Raw genomic sequence first — 7,261 nt, 5'->3', positions numbered from 1 at the left:
ATATATATATATATAGATATATATATATATATATGGGAGCTATATCTAAATCTGAAGCGATTTCAATAAAATTTGGCACACTTGACTATAGTACTAATTGTTCTTCTTGTGCAAAATTTTAAGCAAATTAGGGTAAAACTCTGGCTTCTGGGGCCATATAAGTCCACATCGGGCGAAATATATATATGGGAGCTATATCTAAATCTGAATCGATTTCTTCCAAAATCAATAGGCCAAAACACATACTTGTGCCAAATTTGAAGTCGATTGGACTAAAACTGGACCTAGATTTTGGTTTGTTCACGGACAGACGGACCGACGGACATGGCTATATCGACTCAGGAGACTACCCTGAGCATTTTTGACAAAGACACCATGTGTCTATCTCGTCTCTTTCTGGGTGTTGCAAACATATTCACTAACTTATAATACCTTGTTCCACAGTGTGGCGCAGGGTATAAAAATTGGTGAGTCGATAGCACGGTTGCCACAGTTGGTAGAATTCAACCATAAATGGTAGATTTTCACTCTTTGGTAAATTGGTAGATTTCTTGGTATTTTGGTAGATTTTACAAAATATTCCTTTCCATCTAAGAGGTACATTTACTTTTACTATAGAAATTTACATTACTATAGAAATCAAATTTTGAAAAAATTTTCTATAGAAATAAAATTTTGACAAATTTTTTATAGAAATAAAATTTGGACAAACTTTTCTATAGAAATAAAATTTTGACAAAATTTTCCATAGAAATAAAATGTTGACAAAATATTCTATAGAAATAAAATGTTGACAAAATTTTCTATAGAAATAAAATGTTGACATTATTTTCTATAGAAATAAAATTTTGACAAAATTTTCTATAGAAATAAAATTTTGACAAAATTTTCTATTAAAACAAAAACTTTGACAAAATTTTCTATAGAAAACAAATTTTGACAAAATATTGAAAAAATTTTCTGTAGAAATCAAATTTTGTTGACACAATTTTCTATAGAAATATTTTGACAAAATGTTCTATAGAAATCAAATTTTGACAACATTTTTTATGAAAAAAAAAGTTGACAAAATTTTTTATAGAAATAAAATTTTGACAAAATTTCCTATAGAAATAAAATTTTGACAAAATTTCCTATAGAAATAAAATTTTGACAAAATTTTCTATAGAAATAAAATTTTGACAAAATTTTCTATAGAAATGTTGACAAAATTTTCTATAGAAATAAAATTTTGACAAAATTTTCTATAGAAATAAAATTTTGACAAAATTTTCTATAGAAATAAAATTTTGACAAAATTTTCTATAGAAATAAAATTTTGACCAAATTTTCTATAGAAATAAAATTTTGACTAAATTTTCTATAGAAATAGATTTTTGCAAAATACGATTTTTTTGTTGGGTAAAATTTTCTCCAAATTTTGGTAGATTATTTTTGCCTCGAGTGGCAACAAAATGTTGATATAATACTCCGACCGTTATATGACCTTAAAGCATCTATGTTTTTAACAGTAGATGGTTCAGCCGTCTGATTTCCAGGAAAATGTTCCTAATAACTCCTTCTTAATAGACGTTGTTTATTGTAATCTGGCGCGAAGATGTAAGGGAAAATAAATCCTTATATGAAGGCTTCTCTAACTCTTCCCGTTTGCCAATTCCTATGGAGGTTTATATCGCAAACAATTTTTTTGTTGCTGCAAAAAAGCAGTCCCAGAGTTGTGTTAAGCCCATTTCCCATTTCTAGCTGGTATTCTCTCATAGCTTCGGTGGTTTTTCGATTGCCAAAGAGCTTCATCATACTATTTTTAGGTTCTCACATTTGCGGTCATTTTCTTTCTATATATGTTATTCACTTACAAAATGTAAACAAATATTTTGCTTGCTCACCGACATATTTACACATCTGTCAATAATAATGACATATACGTTGGTAACACCTGTGTACCATTTTTAATTGCGAAATCTTTTTTATTTTATTTTCTTTTTAATTTAATAAGCGGTATATTACAAAACAATTGTCTTACTATAAACACTTCCAGCGATTTGTATACATAAGCACAAATCGTGCTACATTCTGAGAATGTCCAAGGAAATAAAGAAAAAATTAACAAAACAAAAAAAACTTCAAGTTCATGTGTTCTAAACCTAAACGTCACTACGACACTTTTCATATATCAGCAGTGGGTGTGTGCGCGTTGCAGTAAATAACAAAAATAACACATATACCTGTGACAATTTCTCCAAATACTGTTTAGCTGCATTCAAATAGCATTTCTTTTCATAATAGCTAATCAATTTATTTTCTTGTTTTTTTGTAAATGTTTTGTTTTTCGTGTCATTAAAGTCTAAACGTGACAATTTATTTTTAAAGGTTAAAGACTTAGCGAATCAGAAAAATTAACATAAGTTTAAAAAAAGTAATTCATTGAGAAATTACCGTTGGGGTTTTGCGGCAGGTTCGGAATCATCCAACTGAGAAGAAAATATTTTAAAATTTTTCTTTATTAAAACTTAATTGAATATTAACTTAATAATTGAAAATATCGGCAATTAGAAATTTTATTGATTTAATTAATTTGTGTTTAATTCCATCGACTTTTATACCTACCACCATAGAAAGGTGATGGGGGGTATAATAAGTTTGTCAATGATCAGGGAGAAATTCTAGGACGTCTGTTTAGTGTAATCACGCTACAGACAGAATTATGCAATCGTGCCGAAGGTTGGCAACAGATTCTTTTTTGTCTGCAAGCAGGTCAAGTTCGAAAATGGGCTATACGAGTATTAGCTCATATTTTGATATAGTTATACCAAAGCATGGGCAATATTCGACCTAAAATACTTTTGAAATTCAAAATATAGAGGTCAGTAAATAGGAGTAACGAACGTGGTGTGAATCGATCATGTTTCGGTATAGACTCCACACGATGAGAAGTTTTCAAAGAAAACTATTATATTTGATTCAAGGTGATGAGCATTTAAGATTTGGACCGGTCGATCTTAAGGCCGCCACGGGATGGGAGTATATGTACATATTCTGAGTCGGTTAGCGATCATCCGATCCCGTTGAAATTTGATACGTGAAGTCAACATATGGCATCTAACCTCAGCGTAAACATTTTTTGCGTTATATTGGCATTTAATCTACCCCATATGAACTACGAGTATGGTAAGACATGTGTTACCACTACCCAATTCATGGTGGAGGGTACATAAGATTTGACCTGGCCGAATTTACGATCGATTTCCGACTACATAAAGTATTTGGTATATATTCTTGATCACACTCAAAAAAAAGTGAACTCACTATTTCACTAAAGCCAATTTAACTATATTTTAGTTCATGAACTTATTATATTTGGTGAAAGTTTCATTTACTCTAATAATTTTTTGCGTACGTTAGTTAAATGAACTAAAAGACGGGAAAAAATTATATACAAGTTAAGGATAGAGATTTACTAAATTCGTATTTGTCATAAAAAAGTTCATTATTTCTTCAAATTTGTAAATTTTACTACAAAATCGTCCATCATGAACTTCGTATGTCACTAAAGACATTCTTCCAATTTTGAACTCCAATTTTTTCCTTCAAATTACAAAATTTTCTTTAAAAAGGGGAAAAAATTATCTATGTCTAATAAATTTTCTTGAATTTGTCGAATAATATTTACTTATTTTTGTGATATCGGCGCGATGCCAGCGCTTGTAATACTGTTTAGTTAAAAATTTCTAAAAATATTCAAAATTTTCTAAAATTAATCAAAAGTTTTCTTCCTGGTGGGTTCACTGTTTTTTCAGTGCAGGATGTATTTCTAAGACGATATAACCATGACCTTCTGTCTGTCTGTCTGTTGTAATCACACTACAGTTTCAATAATGAAGCTATCGTGCTGAAATTTTGCATAAATTCTCCTTGTATTTACATTATTGTGTGCAAGCATGTCAAGAAGACGGGCTCTACAGGCCCAGATTTTGATATAGCCCACCCCCCCATACTAACTGACCCCCCGATTTGGGATCTTGAGCGTCTAGACATCCCAATTTTTATCCGATTTGCCTGAATTTCAAAATATAGAGGTATTTTGGTTCCATAAATAGGTGCGCCGTATATGATGTGTATCGGCCCAGATTTTGAGAAGCCCCAAGCCCGATTTCCTGATTTGACTTCTTGGCAATTTTTATCCGATTTGCCTGAATTTCAAAATATAGAGGTATTTTGGATCCATAAATAGGTGTGCCGAATATAGTGTATATCGGTCCACGGTTTGGCATAGCCCCCATATAGCCCGATCTACTGATTTAGCTTCATGAGCATCTAGAAATCCGAATTTTTATACGATTTGCTTGAAATTTCATTTTGGATCCATAAATAGGTGTCCCGAATATAGTGTGTATCGGTCCAGATTTTGATATAAACCCCGCACTAACCGACCCCCCAATTTGGGGTCTTGAGCGTCTCGACATTCAAATTTTTTTCCGATTTTCCTGAATTTCTATATATAGAGGTATTTTGGGTCCATAAATAAGTGTGCCAAATATGGTGTGATATGGTCCACATTTTGATATAACCCCCATATAGCCCGATATCCCGATTTGGCTTCATGAGCGTCTAGACATCCGAATGTAGAGATATTTTGTATTCATAAACAAGTAGAAGATGGTTTATGTTTCGGTATAGCCCCCAAATAGCCCGATAGCCCGAATTGCCGGAAATTGGAAATCGAGAGATATTTTAGGTCCACACATATGTAAGTGTGCCGAAGATGGTGTGTATCGCTCTATGCACCCAGAGAAGGAATATGATCACCTCAAACATGTTTCAAGAGCAAAATGTTATTTTTGGATGGTAACCATGTAACATGTTTGTCGCAAAAATGTTGTTTTCTTCCCAAACATAACATGCTTTCCGAAACAGATACATAATTTCCGATAAAATAACATGGTTGCAGCGAACATGTTACATGATCACCATCCAAAAATAACATTTTGCTCTTGAAACAAGTTTGAGGTGATCATATTCCTTCTCTGGGTGTGTTTAAATAAGAAAGCCGAATATGGGGCGTATCGATCCACATTTTGATGTACCCCGCATATAGAGAGATCTCCCGATTTGATTAGAGGCTTATAGATTCCGCAATTTTTATTCGATTTGCCTGAAATTCCAAAATTAGAGGTATTTTAGGTCCATAAATAGATGTGGCAAATATGGTGTGGATCTGTTCGTGTTTTGGTATAGCCCTCATATGTTAAGTCTCCCGATTTCCATGTTTGCTTGACAGAATATCTGTCATCAAATCCACCAGAAATTCACTATATTTTCAAGTAACCCGACGAAGAGTTTTCAATGCAGACAATTATATTATTTCATTCATGGTGGTGGGTATTTATGATTCGGCCCGGTCGAACTTGAGGCCGCATAAACTTGTTTTTAATTTGCGTTGGTGATTGATATTTCCATTCCCGTGATTGAATCAATTTCAATTAGTAATGAATTCAACCTATTAATTCCATGATTGAAGACAAAAAAGAAAGATTAAGGGGATCTACGAGTACCTTCAGACATTATGAAAAAAAATATGAATTAATTCTCTTTCCCAATCAAAACTTTGTAAGATAATACTTCTATTTTTAATTTTTAAAGGATTTTAAGTTATTTTTGAAATGCACATGAATACATTTTTTAATTTATTGGTGGAATTAATCACGGCTTTTCTGGGTTAGAGAAGAAGATATCGATTTGATAAAAATTTTGATAAAAAAATTAATAAAAACTGATAAAATGTGAATTCGAAAATTCGAAGTAATATTGTTTCGCCAATGCATTATCCAGTTCTTATCGCTTCAATGAAAATTTCAAATTTATTGACTAAAAAAATTGTTCACAAGATGTCTTCATTTCAGATTCTTCGTGTCAGCTAGCCTTTAGTAACACTGCAAAAACCACTTTTTTTAATATATAATGTTTATTATAAATTCATTCTTTCATGGGTATTTCATAAAATTGTATTTACATTATTGATATTGATCTTTGACTTTGAATAAAGCTACCCTTTGTCCGAGAGAGAGAAATCAATTTCACAAAGAACTTTTTTTATTAAAAACTCATTGTGTGTTTTTTTAATATACATCAAGGCTTTGCAATTAAGCGTGAATACATTTATATATAATTTACACCATTTAGCACAAAACGAACAGAGGTAAGTAAACTACAGGCTAAGAATAGATATCAGTGCCGTAATCATATTCGAAAAGTAAATCATATGATAGGAAAAAAATTTTAAGGCAATCGTTACATGTTCCCCGTCCAAAATAACATTGTGCTCTTTAAATATATAAGCTTAAGGTTTTTTTTTTAAATAAAAAACATTCGTGCGAAATAAGGGCGAAATTTTTGTTTTGAGCTTTTTCTAAGCCATATTGATGCAACTTTGGAATTATCGAAGGGAAAAAATAGACATGCCTATAATTCCGCACATATTAGTTAGATTAAGTATTATGGTAACCCAATATTGTATGCTCACATAGACTATTCAGTCCATTGAGATACCATAAGTGGCGAACTTCTCTCTTAGCAATGAGTTCTGCCTGATTCTACATAGTAAAAATATTTTTTGTCTTCAATCACGAAATTAATTGGTCCATTTAAATTTTAATTGAAATGTCTTCCTTCATAGAAATGATAGTATCAATCACCAAAGTCAATCAAACAATTAATTGTTCCAATAAAAAAATTAATTGATACAATTAATTTTTGTTTCAATTAAAAAAATTGTGAAATCAATTACATTTTTCATAGAATATTTTTTAAAATCCACTTAAAATTTTAATGGGAATATTATATCACACAAATAAGATCACAACCCTGTATTTAAACGATACAAATGTATAAAAGTAAATTATTTTTTACATCTATTTGTTGTTTTTTTTACATCAAAGGCTATCGGTTTAGAATTAATGTAAATAAATATTTTCCCCTGGAATATTGGTCTGTGCCAGTCACACAAAAAATTCCTTTTTTTAGTGCATACATAGAAAAAAACTCACCAAAGTATTTTCAATTAGAAAATTGATTAAATATATATTAAATATATATATATATATATATATATATATATATATATATATATATATATATATATATATATATATATATATATATATATATATATATATATATATATATATATATATATATATATATATATATATATATATATATATATATATATATATATATATATATATATATATATATATATATA

Source organism: Haematobia irritans, chromosome 4 (assembly GCF_050003625.1).
Source record: "Haematobia irritans isolate KBUSLIRL chromosome 4, ASM5000362v1, whole genome shotgun sequence".
NCBI lineage: Eukaryota > Metazoa > Arthropoda > Insecta > Diptera > Muscidae > Haematobia > Haematobia irritans.
Note: the sequence above shows the minus strand (reverse complement) of the source record.